Below are 21,780 nucleotides of genomic sequence, written 5' to 3' on the forward strand. Positions count from 1 at the left end.
AAGATATTTGTCAGATCTCTGAACTTCTCACGGATCTAATCATCAACAGATAAGAGTTATGAAGATTTGGAAGTGATTCTGTCACCTAACCATGCCCAAGAGACGATGGCAAACAATGGCAATTTACCAATCCATAACCAATCATAGAAATTTGTGAAAGTTAGGAAGGATTCCGTCACCCTACCATGCCCATAAGACAATGGTGAACAACGGGATTGCCTAATTTAATAATTTCTATACATGGAAAGAGAATATCTCAAGTTATTGTAAATCTATTATAATTTGAGTCACAACAAACCATTAAACACTAAAAAATATTCCTCAATAATCAAACTAGAATCTATAAGGTTCAACCGGACAAGAATCAAAACAAAGCCATCATCCCAATCATGCTACAAGCTTCACCTCTTAGCCCTAGCTAAGAGGTTTAACTAATCATGGTCATGACTAACTAAAAATTTCTTAATAATAACAAACATCAAAGAAAAAGGGAGGAAGAAATCCTGTTGTCCGGCTAGAAGAATGACCAGCCACTGCTGCACTCCCCCCAACCTCTATTTTTTCGCAGCAAGAAATGCACAAACAGTTGCGTTTGAGCCGAAATTTTGAAAGGTTGACCATCCATATCCCTCAAAATGACTTCTTAGATGGGGTTATGGCTACCCTATCTCGTCTCTAGACGGTTCAGATGGTGAATCCGATCACGGACATGATCGTGGAACGGCCCGGAACATCCAGATTTTTCGGACGCACAACCTGAGAAAAACCAATGCTGCGATGATCAGTGGGCCCACAGTGATGTTTTTGATGAAATCCGACATGTTCATTGGATTCCTGGCGAGATTTCAGTCGGGCAAGAGTGGTTTTTATCGGGTTTTAGTGCGGTCCACTATATAAAATCAATTTGTAGTTCATCCTACGTTTTTCAACGATCCATGTGTATATGTGTGTATGGGGCCAAAAGGACACCTAGGCGATGGTCAAGCCCCCCCTCTGGTCATATTGGATGGTTCAGTTCATTTGTTTAGATGATGGGTGAGCCCCACTACTATAAAATGGACGAACAGTGTAGAGATGTTGTCCATCTTTGAAAATTTTAAGCTTTTAGTCGATCAACGCCTACTGACCAACCTTGGGTCTTCTCGTGCACAGCTTGTGCATGTGCACATTGTGCACGCATAATGTACATGTGGGGTTTACTGTGGTGTGTCAGGAATCTGCTCTGACCATCCATTTTGTCATCTAAATTAAGGCGTTGAGTCTAAAGTTGAGGTATATCCAGAGGTTAGGTGGGCCCATAATTGATGGTTTATGGGCTAATCTGTCCGTTGGGCCACTTCCACAGGGATCCAAGAGCTGAAATTCGACGTGTATGAATGGTTTTTATTGGATCGGAAGGCTTTAGGAACGATCCGACTTTCTTTGTCTAAGAGCATCGCCTTCAATATATCCAAGGTAAGGACCACAAAAGAATTAATAGAAGCCCTAGCTACAATGTATGAAAAACCCTCAGCATCTAATAAGGTTCATCTTATGAAATAGTTATTCAACATGAAGATATCAAATGGTGGGAGTGTGGCTGAACATGTAAATGATTCAATAGAGTCACGAGCTAGTTGGAATCCGTTGGCATTATTTTTTAAGACAAGGTCAGGGTGTTATTGTTCTTGTCCAGTTTGTCAAACAGTTGGGATGGTTTGGTGATTACTGTGAGCAATTCTTCAAGGTCGACAAAACTAAAAGTTGATGATGTGGTCGGTCTAATTCTCAGCAAAGAATTTAGAAGAATGCCATCAGGAGTTTCAGGGGATTCAGGGAATGCTTTAGATGTTGAAAGAAGAGGAAGATCGCTGAACAAAAGAGGCAATAAACACAGACGTTCTAAGTCGAGGAAGAAGTCCATGGGACTGAAAGACAAAGACAGATGTTGGCATTGCGGCAAGAATGGGCATGTGAAATGTGATTGCAGGGTGCTTAAAAAATAAGAAGAAAGCTTTCAAGGCAAGAAAGATTCAGTGAATCTATCTAAGGAGAGTGAAACAGAGGCGCTGATCTTGTCTCTTGATGTAAGGAATGAGTCTTGAGTCATTGACTCGGGTGTTTCGTTTCATGTCACTTTGTGTAAAGAAGTTTTGTGTGATTATATGTCAGGTGACTTCTGGAGAGTCTAACTGAGTGATGATGAGCCATGCAGTATTGTTGAAAAGGGAGACGTTCATATAAGTTAGAAAGATGGAACGGTCATGAAATTGAAGGATGTCAGACATGTACCGAGTTTGAGACGGAATTTGATCTCGGTGGGGCAGTTGGTCGATACCGGATATATGATGATATTCACTAGTGATTCCTTAAAGATCACAAAAGTTGTCTTGGTGATATTTCGAGGTAAGAAGGAAAAAAACTTTGTATGTGACTTCAGGATCATATAGTTCACTCGTAGTCACATCAATTGGAGTAAATAGGCAGTTATGGCATCAGAGGTTGGGATATATGAGTGAGAAAGGGATGAAAGTGTTATTGTCAAAAGGGAAGCTACCAGGGTTGAAGTCTATTGACTTGGAATTCTGTGAGAACTGCGTGTTTGGCAAGCAGAAGAGGGTAAGTTTTAAGAAAATAGGACATACTCCAAAGACACATTTATTGGAGCTTGTACACACTGATGTGTGGAGACTGGCATAGATATTATCTCTTGGTCTCTCACGTTATTTTGTTTCTTTTATTGATGATGCTAGTAGAAAACTATGGGTTTATTTCTTAAAGTACAAATCTGATGTATTTGATGTATTTAAGGAGTGAAAAGTAATGGTAGAAAATGAGATAGGTAAAACAGTAAAATGTCTCAGATCTGATAATGGGGGAGCATACTGTGATAAAAGATTTAAGGAGCATTGTGCAATAAATGGAATCAAACATCAGAAAACGATTCTAGGGACACCGTAGCAAAATAGTATGACTGAGCATATTAACAGGACCATCCTTGAGCGTGCCAGGAGCATGAGGTTACATGTAGGGTTGCCCAAGACGTTTTGGGCAGATGCTGTGAATACTGCCACATATCTCATCAATAGAAGTCCCTCAACACCATTGGATGGTGGGCTACCAGAAGAAACGTGGACTGGGAAAGAAGTGAACCTTGCACATCTCAGAGTGTTCGGTTGCACTTCATATGTTCACATTTATAAGATAAGGACAGTATGATTTTGGTTACAGGTTTTGGAATACAGAAAATAGGAAAATCATCAGAAGTAAAGACATAGTCTTCAATGAAAAAGTGATGTATAAGGACAGTGTGCAGCAAAATAAGGCCAAGGAAAAAGAATTCGTAGAGTTTGAAGAGTTACCGGACACGGGTGTTATAGTGCCGCAGGATGATCATGCACAGGAGCATTATGAGGCATAACCGCAGACACCGGTTGTGAGGAGGTCTACTCAGGAGAAGAGACCCAAGGTCCGATACTCACCCTCCTTACATTATCTACTGCTGACAGATAGTGGTGAACCAGAGCATTTTGAAGAGGCATTATAGTCAGATACACAGGTTAAGTGGGAGCAGGCCATGGATGATGAGATGGACTCTCTTGAGTCAAATCGTATATGGGAGCTAGTAACTATACCTAAGGGTAAGAAAGCTCTTCATAACAAGTGAGTTTATAGATTAAAGGAGGAGCATGATAGTTCAAAATGGTACAAGGCTAGATTGGTTGTGAAAGGGTTCTAGCAAAAGGCAGGTATCGACTTCACTAAAATATTTTCACTAGTGGTGAAAATGTTTACAATTCATATGGTCTTGAGTATAGTGGCTACAAAGGACTTACATCTAGAGCAGGTAGATGTTAAGACAGCCTTTCTTCATGGGGACCTTGAAGAAGAGATATATATGCATCAGCTGACAAGATAAGTGGCACCAGGAAAGGAGAACAAGGTGTGTAGAATTAAGAAGAGTCTATATGGCCTGAAGTAGGCACCGAGGCAGTGGTAGGAGGAGTTCGACAGTTTCATGTTAGGAAATGATTTTAAGAGATGTCACGCAGACCACTGTTGCTATTTGAAGAAGTTTGATACGTCGTACATCATCCTTCTTCTATACGTTGATGATATAGTTGTGGCCAGTTCAAACATGAAGGACATCTCAGATCTCAAAAGACAACTGTCTAGAGAATTTGTCACGAACGATTTAGGAGCTGCAAAACAAATCCTATGCATAAGGATAAAGTGTGACAAGGAAAACAAGAAACTGATTTTATCACAAGCAGAGTACATAGCCAAGGTACTTGATCGATTCAATATAAGAGGTGCTAAGCCGATTAGCACTCCATTAGCCAACCACTTCAAGCTTTGTAAAGAGCAAGGTGCAAAGTCACAGGAGGAATGGGACTACATGGCTAAAGTCCTATACTCGTCAATTATTGGGAGTCTCATGTATGTTATAGTGAGCAAGAGGCTAGACATCACTCAAGCAGTGGGAGTTGCTAGCAGGTTCATGTCCAACCCCGGTAAGGAACATTGGGAAGCTGTTAAGTGGATCCTCAGCTACCTGGTAGGTACTGTGGATATAGGGCTATACTATGGTGGATCGAAAATTAAGTTATAAGGCTATGTAGATTCAGATTTAGCAGGAGATATCGACAATAGAAGAAGCACTACAGGTTATGTCTTTATGCTGGTTAGTGTTGCAGTTAGTTGGGTCTCTCAGTTATAGAAGATATATAGCATCTATCAGTATGATGGAAGCAGAATATATTGCAGCTACAGAAGCATGCAAGGAGATGGTGTGGATGCAAGGTTTCATGGAAGTGTTAGGTAAGAAGCAAGCAGATTGCAAGCTGTACAGTGATAGTCAGAGTGCAATACACTTGGCTAAGAATTCAGCCTTTCATTTAAAGACCAAGCATATTGACATCAGATATTACTTCATGCATTCGTTACTAGAAGATAGATTGATTTCTCTAGAGAAGATTCATACAAATGAGAATTCTATAGATACGCTGACCAAGGCGGTCACATGGGAGAAGCTGAAGCTCTGTTAAGATTTGATTGGTCCTCAGGCTTGAATACGGGGAGGTGGTGCACTCCCGATATAGAAGATGAAGGTTTATTACGATGTGTCTCCAAGTGGGAGATTGTTGAGATGTGGATTCACATCTGGGTAGCGTCACTCGACCAGTCGAGTGGGCTGCTCGATCAGTTGAGGGCTGACTCGACTCAAAGTCCAAAAAGTCCAGCAAGTTATGATTTTTTGGGTCCGCGGTGCTCGACCAGTCAAGGTTACCCAGATTCGTTTCTGGATTTTGCACGGACTGCAGATTTTTGAAACGGTTTCATAATATGTAAGAAAGGAAAGTTGCCTATACTATAAATAGGGGTCCCTACGACTTTTCTAGGGTTATGAGAGTCATTCTAAAGTGTGTGCAAAGTGTTTTCTTTATACATCCAAGGGAAAATGTTAGTATATTTCTTCTAATCTCGTTTTCTTCAGAGTGAAAGTTTACACTCGTGGTTTTTTACCCTTGTTTAGGGTTTTTTCACGTATATCTTGTCTTGTAGTTTGTTTGGTATGCTTTGATTCTGCTTCTAAATTATATTTCTTTTTACTTATCATTTGTGGGTGACACCAGAGATTGGATCTCGGTTCACTACATTGTTGGCGTGTTGCGCAGCATTTGGGCGTGTATGTCGAGCAATCAAGTTCATGGTCCCCTCCTTTCTTCAACAACTAACAAGCCATTGTCGTGTATTTTACCTACCTATGAGAGGAAATATGACAGGGCCTCGTGTCACACATGGAGCACACATTAGATTTTTTTTGCTAATGTAGGTGTATCACTTCATTTTTTATGTCCTGGCTAGCCAAATGACCAAAGAATACAGTGAGCTAACTAAGTCATTAACTTTCAACCATCATCTATCCATTTCTCCTTTTGTTCTCTCTCACCTTTACCGCACTCTCCATAGTTTAATAACCAAGAACCTCCATCATTATGGGGCCCCTTATTGAAAATTCACCTATGGTGTAATGGGTTTACCACGATGTGCGTGCGGAAGCTTGACGGAGCTTAAGGAATGAAGATTATGTCCTAGAGTGGGGATGATTATAACTATTTAAAAATGTCACCTTCTATAACATAATTGCCTAACTTATACTAATTATTAATTAGACTAAGCAGAGCAATACAACTCTAAGGCTTTGAAGCTAATAGAGGGTCCAATCACATAAAATACAAATGATATGCAAATAAGCAACTAGCCTATATCATGATAGTATATATGTGTGTGTGGGATCTGCTAACTATCAGCACCTAGAATTCTTATAATCATGCATGCATATAATTAAATAATCAACATATAAGCACAATTACATAAATTTCAAGAGTTCTGGTAATCAAGTCTTGTAACACCTTGTACTTCTCAGTACTCGAGTGTTACTATGGAGACCCAACTTAGTGTAAACATAGACCTAACCTATGTAAACATTCGACTTCATGTTAGCTCGAATCCTACGATCAAGTATAGTTGTCATCCATAGATTGAGCCATCCATCTATTGATCCTCGAAATGAATCGCCAAATCATTGTATACTCCGTTCAGTAGACATAGATTCCTTAACCTAACAATCCACAACATGATTTCTCACTCAAAATGGAGCCTAGGACATTTCGACCATTGATGTTCAGATTCAAAACAATCTAACTGCTAAATTGTCAATAGATGTTAACTAGATGGCTTCCAATAGTCATAACACTATGAACGAGAAATTTAAGCAGGTCCCACCATCAAATTATCAGTATCAATGATTAAGTATCAAAGGATCCACCATTAAATGGATCCACAATACTTATGCCCATGACAATTCGTATAGTAGTCCACCTTTTCATTGTGCCAACAACTTAAATAAGAAAACTTAGTTACATATATAATATAACTGTTGAATTACAAAAATAACCCTTAAAATCTATCTATAGTAGCTTGAGGACCTTTAGAAACGTCGATAACCGTGTAGGGTAATGATCCGACCGTTGATTGTCAGTAATCACTAGTGAAGCCCATAAAATGAAGTTGTATGGCCCACCCGAGCTTTGGATCTGCATCATCAATGGACCATCAACCTTAACGATAGATGTAAAAGTGGTTGAACGGAGTGGATTTCACTAATACACCAATGTGGACCCCACCTTTATAGCAAGTGTACACAAGATCGGGCGTACACCCGCAACACACAGGATTCAAGTTCGGGTCAAACCGGGTTTGCTAGGAGGAATTCTCTTGTTTTCCCGCCTGGCTTCCGTTTACGTTAACTATGGCCCACCATCCGATCACGTATGAGAAATCTAAACCATCCATCAAGTCCGAACAGTGATTTTGAACAAAACCTTAAGGTTTTTACTTGTGGACGTATCCAATCATACAAACAATCTGGTCCGCAAGGGGCGTTAGGTGCGGCGGTTAGTTGAAACCGGAGCTCTAGAGGTTGATTAGTAGGGCCTATTAAAGGAACCCTTTTAGGGCAACACTTTCCAAAGAGGGAAAGCTATACAGAGAACGAGGGGGCGTCGTTCTCCTTGCTGCACTAATCGAGTCAACTCGATTCGAGATACTACGAGCCCAGGCCGAGTCCAGCATTGCTTCTGGCCTTCCTAGCAGAGCAAGAGAGAGAAAAAACAGCAAGGAGAAAGGAAGAAGAGAAGAAATAGAAGAAGAAGAAAGAGGAAGAAGCAGAAGAGTCAATCTCTTTTCCAAAGAAACCGATTCACTGGCTCCATTTGAGACACGTTAGAGTTGTTGTCAAGTTTAGAAATTGGTTCGACATGTCTGGTGAGTCTGGTTAGGTCCAAACTCTTAGCTGGTCAGATAAAATAGAAAGAAATGAAGGAAGATGAAGAAGGAAGGGAAGAAAATAGAGAAGGAGATTGAGAATGGAGCAGTGTTTGCATTTACTGAGTTGTGGAGTCGCACTGACTCGTTGGGTTTAAGCAACTCACTAATTTAGTGAGTTGAGCTTGGTTGAATTCGTTCTTGGCATGGTGAGTTCAGGGGAGGTAGAATGAAGAAGAGTAGAAGAAGAGGAATGGGTGATGATGTGTCAACTCAGTGAGTCAACTCATCGAGTCAGTGATGGGCTTTCACTAAGTTGTGTCATGTGCAGCAACCCCGTTGGGCATGTAATGAATAAGAAAGAAAGAAGAAGAAAGTGAAAGAAATAATGAGTGAGGAAAGAAGATGGGATAGTGTGGTTGTAGCATTGGAAGAAGTTGACTCAACTAAGTCAGGGTCGAATTATGGCTGATTATGGTCTATTTTCTGCTGCTGTAGTCCACCGTCCTAGTCGCTGATTTGTGGGGTCTAATTCATTTCATGTGTGACTGTTTTCAATCAAGTTCGAGGTGAGTTTGAATCTAACTCGGATTGGGAGAAAGTCAAGCTTTAGGTTCGAACCGAGACAACATAGGATCCGATCCTAAACCGGGCGCACGAATGCCAACAGTGTAAAAAGTTAAGCTGACTCTAAGGTGAGGACTACCTTCAAGCTTTTTCTATATCATAATAATTATCCTAGTTCATGTATTCCATTAATTGCTTAATTTATTATTTGGTAAAAATGATGATGTATGCTAGTTTATGTTTGAGAAAATTCTTTCTAAATGACTAATTATTGGATTTATATTCAAGTATCTAAATATGTTATAGATCGAAATTATCTCTATCTTGATTTAAATGTAACATTGTATAGGACTAAGTATATTGAAATTGTTACAGCTTGTTTTACCACTTGAGATTACTGTATGAATGCTTGGATATCCTCGTACTAGTGGCTATTTCGTCTCATAAGTTAAATGGAGTTTTTGTTGTGGATTTACCATCTTATGGACCATTTATTGCCTAAGCGGCTTTTGAGATAATTTTCTCTTATTACATCCTTAGGATGGATTATTTACTCTTTTGTGGCTTGTATTTACCCTTTGTGGCTTTAATTTGTTATTTGTTCTTGCGGCTTTTATAGGTTATTTGCCCTCTATGGCTTTGATTGGCTATTTGCATTTGCGCCTTCAATAAATTATTATTAAATAACCCTTTGATGGTAAGTTCCACTCATCGAACTACGATTAGCCACTAGTTGAAGAGGTTACCCTTAAAATATTATAATTGGTAGTCTCATGAGACAGAGATGGTGGAATGAGATACTATGCCTGAGTTGTCGACCTATACTGGGTGACAAACCCCCTATAGTGACCTTTAAGCTTTCTTAAAATGGTTGTTTAAAAATGGAATAATAATGGTTGGGCTGATCATGTATTTTCATGGCATGCGGACTTTTCTGGGTGACTAGTTCTCCTTGGGCATACCTTTGAGTACTTTTTCAGGTGGGTAATTCACCTTAAGTGTCCTCGTTGCATAGTCTTTTCCGAGTGACTAGTTCTTCTTGGGCGTACCTTTGAGTACTTTTCCAGGTGGCTAGTTCTCCTTGGGTGACTTTATTGAATAGTCTTTTCTGGGTGGCTAGTTCTCCTTGGGCGTATCTTTTAAGTACTTTTTCGGGTGGCTAGTTCTCTTTGGACGACTTTGTTGCATAGTTTTTTCTGGGTGGCTAGTTCTCCTTAGGTGTACTTTTGAGTACTTTTCCAGGTAACTAGTTCTCCTTTGGCGACTTCATTACATAGTCTTTTTTGGGTGGCTAGTCCTCCTTAAGTGTACCTTTGAGTACTTTTTCGGGTGGCTAGTTCTCCTTAAGTGACTCTTTACCAGCTGTATGTGCATCCCCAGGTTTGTAAGCATGTGCATGCATCCATGCATTTAAACAAGATTATCTTATGTGATTTATTTAATGAATATATATCTGATGAACTTTATCTGATTTCCATGATAATCATTGTATAATATTTATTATACACTGCCTCTGATAACTATACATAATTATCTTGATGATACGATAAATCTTAGGAGTTATACCTCACTGATAGCTATTGACGTTATCAAACTGTACTCAGTATGCAGGAGACACAGATGACTCGCTTGCTAACGTTCATACGGAATAGGAGGAGCCAGATGATCTTACGACACCCTATTATTGATTTCATTTCCATTTAACATGTACTGTCATGTTTTGCAAAATGTTAAGACATTGGTTTGTATAAGTTTTTGGGTAACCACTTGAAATCTTGGTTATATATATGTGGACTCCCTCTCATACTTGATTTAATTATATTCTGCTAGTTTACTAACTCTAAATAAAAGAAAAAAAATTATATGTAAAATTTGATTTATAGTTAAAGGTTCATACTCAGGTTTTTGGAAAACGAGTAGTGTACACTCGGGTTTCAAGAACCAGGGTGTTACAAGTCTGCCCAGAACTTGTCTTTTTCTGACTAGTCTGCACTAACTCCCTGAATCTGTACAGTGACTATTAGATCCAAATATTTTTATTTTAATTTAGACTCATCGTTCTTCGATCCGGCTTTCAAATTGCCTCAATCAGAATAGTATTTTTATAGTTACGAATTTTACAAGTTGAATGATTCTTGTTATCCACTATTGTCCAGTAATACTTTGTGAACTAAATATCCTTAAATTTTATTTTGGTTTATAATAGCCCATTTCAATCTAAAATATATTCAATCAGAGTGCGGGGAACCTAAAATTTTATTCTATGTTCCAAAACAATTTATAGGGAATCTAGTTTAGGTTTTTATGTTCATTTTCCTATACATCAATCAAATGGGAGAAATCATAGATATCATGTTTCTAATTCTAATGGTCTATAATTTTTTAACCTTAGTGGGGTATATGGCCTACAAGTCATTCTGGGTTTTAGAAAAGCCTATCTCTTGCACCATTCTATCACGCCCCAAAATTCGAATACATAATGTACACCCTCATACTCGAGTTATAGCACATGGCTCGTACATGGAGTGTACTTAAATCATATATTCATACTGTTTCCCAGAGGCTTAGTTTACATATATTTTTAAGTCCATAATCTCAAATATCCAATATGACATCTCACATTTAATTATTTCAATCACTCACGCATATATCCACTACCAAGATAATTTATAAGCATTTAATCCATATATTTATAACATTCACAAAACTTAGCATTGTACCACAACCCACCCATTTGGGGCTTTATTAAACCATTGACTAATAATAATATAAAATATTCAAGATTTTCCAAATATTCAACTAAAATTAGCTCAGAAATATAAGTAAACATAATTCAACTAGATATGTTGCTGATTTAATACATTTAGTTTGTCTTCGCTGATTTAACACATTCAATTTGTCTTCGTCAAGGTAGGGCCATTGCCCTTTTGAATCATCTATTGGCTCACCTTCCTACCATGAGACTTGAGCAACTGTTTCATCATCTACTAAATCTATACGGTTTCTCCATTAATATAATGTCAGCTGGCTAGGTCCAATGACTAAACATATCATGGTTCATGTACGTCATAAATCAAATAAGAATGCATAAATGTCATAAGATGCATGGATGCATGAATGCATCAAATGGGTTAATCAGTCAACTTACGTGAGTTGGATTCCATCAATGTACATCTCCCCTTTTAGGGCAGGCTTCCACCATCTTGGTAAGCTTCCACATATTATGAGCATCCAAGGATAGTCCCCTAAGTTACCCAGTACTATAAGTACTTATATGTCGTACAGGGATTGCCCCCAGGTATTCAATGCAGTTATGCGCTGCATGAGAATGACTAATGCATCATATTAATAATTGTCACACACACATATGGCATTTCAACTATAAATGGTCCAGCATCTAAATCCTAAAAATCAAATGATCGCTCGATCGATTGAACCGACTTTGCTGGAAATTTCTAGACATTTTGAAATTTATAACTTCTAATTTTTCTTATTTTTTTCTAAAATCCACTTATTTTAAATGATCCATTAATCATAAACAACAAATCATAGCCACTCATTGACATCACAAAGTCCCCAGTTTGGGAATTGGTCAATGGATCGCTTAAATTCAGTCCATCCATACTTTCCAAATCTAATTTAAAGTGTAATAGGTATGATTCTACCACTTCATCCATATGACCATCAAACGATCAGATCCATCCATACTCCTTGGATAAAAAGTTAGATCTATCCCATATTAAGTAGAAATGGTGGGGATCAGATTCGATCCATCCGATCATCATCTTAGAGTCTAATTTATAAAATGATTCCTATTATTTGGTCTGATTGATGTATCAGACCCAGTTATTGCATGGATTTACAAGCATGATACCGTTTAATGGCCCGATTTAATCGTGTTTGTGATGCAGAGTGTATTTACCAACATGGACTAAAAAAGGGTGCTAGAAGTGTAGATTTGACACTCCGAAGTTACCAGAGCAAGGGACGCACTCCAGAGAACCAAGACTGAAGAATTTACATGCCAGGATCCGAGGAAATCAAGCCATTCACGTTAAAGAGGCCTGAAATTGGTGAAAAATGCAAGATCACATACTTCTCGCCATCTGATTGGCTCAAAACTTCATACATGGCCTGAGGGCCATAAATTAACCGTATATATCAAATTTCAGCCCTCGGATCACTATGAAAGTACCCCAACTGACAGATCAGCCCATAAACTGTTGATTCTGGGCCCACCTGATATCTGGAACTGTCTCAACTTTGGTCTCGACGATTTAAATAAGATGAGAAAATGAATGGATGGATCAGATTTTTGAAACACATCACAGGGGAGCTCGTATGTGAGGTGTGTACACTGCATGTGTACACGTACGCGAGGCACCGAACCAGCTAAAGCGGGTCAGCGCCTGCTGACCCGCGTCTTCTTCCCAAAAACGGCAACTGCCGTTTCACGCTGTGTAACGGACGGACGCTGTCCATTTTACGGACGCTAGTGGGCCCCACCCATGGCCTGTCCGACCAATCTGAACCGTCCATCTTGTAGAGGGCCATGAATTCTTCAAACCTATGCTGAACTTTTGGACTCATGCAAGCACATGTGCGCGATATAGAAGCCATAAGTGGACTGCCCTGCAACGTTCAAATTGATGTTTGGATGATTTCTTCTCTGATTCTGAGTCAATAGACATGAAAAACCATCCGTTTCTTACCGAAATTTCGAGGGCAATCTAATGGACAGGGTGGATTTCCTCGAAAACACCTCTGTGGGGGCCACCGATCACGTCAGTGCTGGACATGCGAAAAGCTAGCATGTCCGCGAAATCTGATTTTTCAGGCAGTTGTGGCCCACCATCTTTGATCATATGGCAGATCTGAACTGTCCATCGTATAGACCAGCCAAAATACTTCCAAGAGACGTTGATTTTATAGAAATAATGCAAGGAACGCGAGAGTTATGAAGCCCCGAACTTAGCTTCGAAAAGGCTTTCGCTGCGCATGCGATAGCTTCCCAAATCCGATTTCCACCACTCCAAAAGTTATAAAAAGAGTTCCAAATGTGGAGAAGAGGGTGTGCTTGAATAGGGGACGTCAGATAGAGAAAGAGAGGTGTAGAGAGAAGTTTTGGAATGTTTATGTATTTTTTCTTTATTTTTCTTCTTTTTTCTATGATTATGTTAGGCTAAATCTCTTAGCTAGGGCTAAGACGTGAAGCTTGTGGCGTGATGGGAGCTTCTACAGGTTTGATTTGAACTGAACTGATTGACTCTGTTTGATTTAAGAAATTCTTTTAGTCATTAATGGTTTGTTGTGATTTAAATTACAGTATATCTGTGATGGCTTGAATAATTCCTTTCCTTTTATTTTGATGTTCGGAAACCCTGTTGTTCGCCATCGTCTCATAGACATAGTTAGATGATGGAATCCTTCCTAACACTCATACATCTTTTAGTTGGTTACGGATTGGTCTAAGTTCTGTTGTTTACCTTGTCTCTTAGGCATGGATTTGTGATGGAATCATACCTAATTCTTATACCTTTCATCTCTTGAAAACTATATCAATTAAGTTCAGTATAATATCCATGAAGCGGGCATAAGATCTCCCTAATCTCTACAAGTGGATCCTCTGAATCCCTAGTTCCCCTTTCTCTGAATTCTTTAAGTTTAGATTAATATTTCACCATTATTCCTCAAATCACAATTGGTTTAGATTTCATCTTAGCCTAGTTCTAGATCTGGTTATTTTCAGATAACGTACAGGTTTCAGTCCCTGTGGATTCGACCTCAGTCTTACCGAGTTTATTACTACATCACAACCCTGCACTTGGGGTGTGAACATGTTTTTGGCGCCGTTGCCGGGGAATTGATTGCTACGTTTCCTGAAATTAACTGGTTTTAGGATTTATTTTAAGATTAGGACTTTTCTGATTTTTAGGATTTATTTTAGAATTTTCTAATTCTAGGTTTTTCTTTAATTTTTAGAAATTTTCTATTTAAAATAACTTTCTATTTTTAGATAGTTTTCCTTCTTTTTTTTTTTTAGAAACTAACCCAACTTTCTTATTTTGTAAGATTCTGAGATAGGTTTCTAAATTGGTAATTTCTCTCTTCCTTACTATTTCTAGATTAGGATTCCTTTTTAGTAAGTTTCTAATTCTAACTCTTTTATAATCTAATTTTGTTTCCTATTTTATATTTAGAAATTTTCTTTTTAAGACTTTCTGTTTAGAAACTAACTTTCCTGTTTTGTAGGCTTATTAGAAATTTCTAATTCAGTACGCTCTTTCTAAATTTCTACTTTCTAATTTAGGAATTCTTCCTTGTTTCTTTTTATTTCTATATTTCTCTTCTTAGGAATTTTATAGGCTTACTATTCTTAGAAACTAACTTGTTTTGTTCTATTTTGCAGGTTTCAATTTAGGGACTCTAATTTGATAACTTCCTTTCAACCCTCTTTCTCTTTTTAGATTTTTTTTCCCTTCTTAGGATTAGGTTTAGAATTTGATTGAGGGCTGCGAGTGTTTCATGCCCAAGTGGGCTCGTGACAACACTCGACGTCTCTTGACTGAAGGAGGATTAGTTGAGGGGTTAACTGTCCATCGTAGGACTAGACACCACTCGAAATCCCCTGAGTTAATTGAGGATATGGCTGGAAATCAACCTCTTCTACCCCAACAGAGGGTAGAAGATCTCCAGGATAAGAATGAGGTGCATCAAGCACCCTCGCCTCGTACCTTACGAGATTACTTACAACCGGCGGGGGTGAGCACGGCCTCATGCATGGTTTTTCTTGAGAATGCAGGACACATGGATATCAAGCCAGGGGTGATCCAACTCCTCCCTAAATTTCATGGGCTTGAGTCAGAGAATCCTTACTTACATTTAAAAGAATTTGACGAGATCATAGCTACCTTATACTTTCTTAACGTATCTGATGACACGGTCAGGTTGAAACTCTTTCCCTTTTCTTTGAAAGAGAAAGCCAAGACGTGGTTACATTCACTACATCCTCGATCAATTGGCAGATGGAATGACATGACAAGGGAGTTCATTAAGAAGTTTTTCCCATATCATAAGACGAACACCTTGAGAAAGTCGATCATGAACTTCCCCCAAAGGGAAGATGAAACATTCTTCCAATGTTGGGAGCGGTTCAAGGATCTTGTCAGTTCATGCCCACAACATGGTTTTGAAACGTGGCGCATCACGAACTTTTTCTATGATGGACTGACATCTTCCATGCGCCAATTAGTTGAGACGATGTGTAATGGGGAGTTTATGAATAAAGGAGTCGATGAAGTGTGGGATTACTTTGATAAACTTGCTGAGAACACACAATCATGGGACATCTCCCCTAGACCTAGTACTACGTCTAGGCCGACTCATTCCAAGGAAAGGGGTGGAATGTATCTCTTGAGAGAAGACGATAATATTAATGCTAAGGTAGCTAATCTCACTAGGAAACTCGAGGCCATGGAATTTAAGAAGGATAAGGCTAAGGAAATTGTTTGTAGCATCTGTGGTTGCAACATTCATACTACTGAAAACTGTCTAACTATCTCTGCCTTTCAAGAGGTATTAAATGAGCAATCCAATGCTGTAAGCAATTACCAAAGACCTTTCAGTGGGCCCACCTCTAACACATACAATCCTGGCTGGAGAAATCATCCAAACTTCAGTTGGAGGAATGGACAAACCGTTACACCTCAAGGTTACCTAAATCAAAATCCAACTCAAGAGAAACCTCAAGAGGATTCGGTACTGAAACATTTTCAAAAGCAAGAGCTTTTCAATCAGAGTATGCTATAGGCCTTCCAAGACCTAACAAAAGCAATACAAGGACTTAAGGCTGAAAATACGATTGGGAACAAGGGGAGCTTCCCAGCTCAACCTCTTCTCAATCCTAAACCGCAATATGAAGTTAGCGACCCAAGCTCTTCAAATCAGATGGAGGAAGTTAAATCCGTCACCACTCTTAAGAGTGGAAAGATCATTGACAAAACCATTCCGGGTAGGGCTGAAAAGCCTAAGGACCCGGAAGTGGATAAAGAAGATGGATCTAGCCATGCCCCGCTAGAGTTAGAACCGGAACCTCAAGGAAAGTCGGTTGCTCCATTTCCCTAACGGTTGGTTGCACCAAAATCGCTCTCTAACTCTCAGGATATTCTAGAGGTGTTGAAACAAGTGAAGGTCAACATTCCACTACTTGATGCGGTGAAACAAATACCTTCATATGTTAAATTCCTGAAAGACTTATGTACGACCAAAAGACGGCAAAATATTCAAAAGAAAATCTTCCTGACTAAGAAAGTGAGTGCCATCCTAAAGCAAGATGTGCCGCAAAAATTCAAAGACCCCGGTAGCCCAACCATATCATGTGTAATTGGGGACCATCGAATTGATCACGCACTTCTTGACTTAGGAGCGAGCGTTAATCTTATCCCCTACTCGGTATACAAACAGTTAGGCTTAGGTGAATTAAAACCCACCTTAACCACACTGTAACTTGCTGATCACTCTGTTCGTATACCAAGAGAGATAATTGAGGATGTGTTGGTCCAGGTTAATCGATTTTACTACCCAGTTGATTTCATCATCCTGGATACCGAACTCATCGGTAACACAAGCACTCAGATTCCCGTCATTCTTGGTCGCCCATTCCTTGCCACTTCAAACGCAATTATCAATTGCAGGAATGGTGTCATGAGTATGTCTTTCGGGAATATGACATTAGAAATGAATATCTTTTTCAACACGGCCAGACGGATAGAGGAAGATGACGATATCTACGATATTAACATGATTGATACTTTCGTGGATGACAGGACACCCCTTACCTTATCCTCTGATCCTCTAGAGACGTGCCTGGCCCACTCCCATGAGTTTGATGATGACATAATTAGGGAGACGTGTGCCATGCTTGATGCAGTACCGGTACTTGAAGTTAACCGGTGGAGGCCACAATTTGAAGAGTTACCCCAAACTGATGAAGTGCCTCTACCGTCTAACCTCAAGCCACCGAAACTTGACCTAAAACCTTTGCCCTCTGATTTAAAATATGCATACTTAGGTCAAGATGAGACATACCCGATGGTGATTTTTGCCCACCTTGAGAAAGAACAAGAGAGTATGCTCATATCTACTCTCCTGGAGCATAAGGGAGCCCTTGGATGTACAATCGCGGACCTCAAGGGAATCGACCCCTCGATTTGTACTCACGACATATATCTTGAGGATAATGCAAAGACCGCTCGGCAACCACAACGTAGACTAAATCTAAACATGAATGAAGTGGTTAAGGCCGAGGTTCTTAAACTATTGGATGTGGGTATCATATACCCTATATCTGATAGTCAATGGGTGAGTCTAACTCAGGTGGTTCCTAAGAAGTCCAGGATCACCATCGTAGCCAATGCCAATAATGAACTCGTGCCGACTAGAGTCACTACTGGTTGGAGGATGTGCATTCACTACAGAAAATTAAATACCGTCACGAGGAAAGACCACTTTCCTTTGCCCTTCATTGATCAGATCTTGGAAAGGTTAGCTGGTCATTCCTATTACAGTTTTCTTGACGGGTATTCGGGCTACAACCAGATAGAGATTGCCCCTGAAGATTAAGAAAAGACTACGTTTACATGTCCCTACGGCACCTTTGCTTACCAAAGGATGCCGTTTGGACTATGTAATGCTCCTGCCACCTTCCAGCGATGTATGATGAGCATATTTTCTGATATGGTGGGGCAATATTTAGAGGTCTTCATGGACGATTTCTCTGTCTTCGGTCCATCTTTCAGCAAGTGCTTGGAAAGTCTTAAATGTGTGCTGAAAAGATGTGAAGAAAAGAACTTGGTACTTAATTAGGAGAAGTGTCATTTCATGGTTCAGAAGGGAATTGTCCTTGGACACATTATTTCATCCAAAGGAATCGAGGTGAATAAGGCAAAGATCGATCTTATCTCTAACCTACCTCCACACAAGAACATAAGGGACGTGCGATCCTTCCTAGGACACGCCGGGTTTTACAGAAGATTCATAAAGGACTTTAGTCTCATCTCTAGTCCTCTATGTAATCTACTTCAAAAGGATGCACCATACGAGGGGACTGAACCATGTCAGGAAGCTTTCACTAAGCTTAAGGGCATATTGACTAGTGCACCCATCATACAGCCACCTGACTGGAGCATTCCTTTTAAACTTATGTGCGACGCGTCTGATTATGCTCTTGGGGTAGTTCTAGGCCAGAGAAAGGATAAGAAACCCTACGTTATTCATTACGCACGTAAGACTCTAAATCCTGCCCAAGTAAACTACTCGACTACGGAAAAGGAACTCTCAGCCGTAGTGTTCGCCTTGGACAAATTTAGGTCCTACTTGATTGGATCCAAGATCATTATTTATACTGATCACGCAGCGCTTAAGTATCTTCTGTCTAAGAATGATGCTAAGCCCCGCCTGATACGATGGATCCTCCTACTCCAGGAATTTGACCTAGAGATAAAAGATAAAAAGGGAGTAGAGAACGTAGTGGCTGACCATCTTTCTCGCCTTAATCCCTCTGATTCCTTTAAGACGACGCAGATTAATGACATGTCCCCTAACGAACAGTTGTTCAGAGTCTCCCATTCACCTTAGTTCGCTGATATCGCTAATTATCTTGTCACAGGTTCCATACCGACACATTGGACTGCGCAAGATAAGAAGAAATTTTTCACCAAGGTGCGCAACTTCTTCTGGGATGATCCATACTTGTTTAAATATTGCCCAGACCAAATCTTGAGGAGATGTGTGCCAGACGATGAGCATCAGAGTGTCATCCCCTTCTGTCACTCACAGGCCTGTGATGGTTACTTTTCTGCTAAAAAGACCACGGCCAAGATTTTGCAGTGTGGCTTTTACTGGCCCACTATGTTCAGGGACACTCACGAGTTTTGCAAAGCTTGTGAGCGTTGTCAAAAATTGGGAGCGTTGTCCCATCGAAATATGATGCCCTTGAATCCCATTCTTATCATAGAGGCATTTGATTGCTGGGGCATCGATTTCATGGGGCCATTCCCCCAATCTTTTGGAAATTTATATATTTTGCTTGCCATAGACTATGTCACTAAGTGGGTTGAAGCGATTCCGTGTCGGAATAATGACCATTGCACGGTCATTAAATTCCTAAAAGAGAACATCCTTTCCCGATTCGGAACACCTTGAGCTATCATTAGTGATGGGGGCTCACACTTTTGTAATAGGTCATTCGAGAGTTTAATGAAGAAATATGATATCTCTCATAAGGTGAGCACCCCATATCACCCACAGACAAGTGGGCAAGTTGAGATTTCTGATAGGGAGATCAAACACATTTTGGAGAAAACGGTTAACCCTGACCGTAAGGATTGGTCAACCCGATTGACTGATGTCTTATGGGCTTACCGTACTGCGTTTAAAACCCCTATTGGAATGTCTCCCTTTAGACTTGTCTATGGGAAGGCTTGCCACTTGCCTATGGATTGGAACATAGAGCCTACTGGGCAATCAAAAAATTGCATTTCAATCTGGACAACGCTGGCTCGTTACGCAAACGTCAATTGAATGAACTCGAAGAAATCCGAAACGATGCATACGAGAACTCGAGAATTTATAAGGACAGAATGAAGGCATTTCATGACCAACATATTCTACGAAAATCATTCACACCTGGTCAGAAAGTCCTTTTATATAATTCTCGGTTACATCTCTTTCCAGGTAAGCTTCGATCTCGTTGGACTGGCTCTTACATTGTGGTCACTGCGTATCCTCATGGGGCCATTGAGATAAGAGATCCGGACAATGGCAAGGAGTTTAAAGTAAATGGATATCACTTAAAGTCATTTGTCGAGAAATTTGATTCAGAGGACATGTCCATACCTCTGACTGATCCTGTTTACCAGGATTGACCTCCTAGTCTGATGGAGGTATAGGTAGGTTTCCTATTTTCTTAGGACTAGGATAGTTTCATGTATACTATTTTAGGATAGACGGTAAACTTAGCGCTCTTGGGAGCCAACCCACCTTTTCATTCTGTTTCATTTTCCTAGTTAGTTAGTTCAATGTTTGTGGGTAACATTGCTGCAAACCCTCACGAGACTACAACTCGTCCACTAGGGGCAACCTAGGGGTTTAAAGGCTTGTTGCATACGCTAAATGCAATCGAGAGTACCTGCGAAAGTGGTGTAGGTAGGATTTCATTTTTGTTATTTTTATTTTACTTCTGTTGGTTTCTCTCTTGTGCTAACCCGATCTTACGTAGATATCTTTGGAAAGCCTTTTGATTCTTTCATCCAGGTACTATCTTTCCATCACTCTTATATTTTTGTTGTCCTATGTGCATTGCATGCTTATTTCTTTTACATTGAGGACAATGTAGATTTTAGGTTGGGGGTGGGAGATTAGGTTTCCTAATCAGCATTTTCTTGGTCTTGAGCAAAAATTGTGAATTTTTTTTTAATTTTTCTGGACTTTCTTGTGAATTCGAAGGGATTTTGATGGCCATCTAGGGCACTTGGAATTTCAAGATACGTGATGTTGGTAATTTAAGACGCTTGGCTTCAGTATCTGTTGGATTCCATAGTTAAGTTTGAATTGTTAATCCAAAATTAGAAGCTGTAAACATTGATTGAGTTATGATCTCACATGTCACATCTCGCTTTCACATTAAGGTTTCAGTTTGATATTGAAGGATTTACTTGGTACTCACCAAGCTTAAAAGGAACCAACCTAAGAAATTAAAAGGATTGGGCGAATGGTCTACACCATATGTTTGCTCCTTATAGGTGTAGATTTAATTCCCTATGAATGATATGTGAAAATTTTGGGTGTACAGTCTTCATCATAGGTTTGCTCCCTGTAGGTGAGGATTTGATTCCCCTTCTTGGCGTCACTTTTAATGGAAAAATCAAAAGCTAAAGGAATGAAAAGATGATCTGTGAGGAAAGTTTTGGTTATCATGAATCTTCTTATTGGTCACCAATGATATCCTGAAATAGAGAAGTGAATTTTAATGAAGATAAGCTGAGATTACACTATACGCTCATAGATCTCAATGATTAGAATTTTTCTAATTAATGGAATAATACTTTGAACTTAATTATGAAGTTTACCGTGCACTTGAGTCTAGGAGAAAGTAATGTCCAACATTCATGAATCTGGGAATTCTCATATCTGGATTATTCTACAAACAATCACTCGAGTTTATAGAAATTGTTCTGTAATTCTCAACTTACTTTTCGCATATTTTGCTCGGGACTAGCAAAATGCTGGCTAGGGGTTGTGTTGAGGGTCAAATATTACATATCAGACCCAGTTATTGCATGGATTTACAAGCATGATACCGTTTAATGGCCCGATTTAATCGTGTTTGTGATGCAGAGTGAATTT

At 39.6% G+C, this 21,780-nt stretch overlaps 1 long non-coding RNA gene across 1 annotated transcript in view; it reads left to right on the top strand.

Annotated features, from left to right (window-relative positions):
* LOC131216978 (uncharacterized) overlaps positions 1 to 14,071 on the top strand; it is an 83,173-nt gene extending 69,102 nt beyond the window's left edge. Inside the window, exon 2 of the long non-coding RNA XR_009157141.1 lies at positions 14,015 to 14,071. This is a non-coding gene — a long non-coding RNA (uncharacterized LOC131216978). The remainder of the gene's footprint in view (positions 1 to 14,014) is intronic.
* Positions 14,072 to 21,780: the final 7,709 nt, after the last annotated feature.

The sequence above is a fragment of the Magnolia sinica genome, chromosome 10 (genome assembly GCF_029962835.1).
Source record: "Magnolia sinica isolate HGM2019 chromosome 10, MsV1, whole genome shotgun sequence".
Lineage (NCBI taxonomy): Eukaryota > Viridiplantae > Streptophyta > Magnoliopsida > Magnoliales > Magnoliaceae > Magnolia > Magnolia sinica.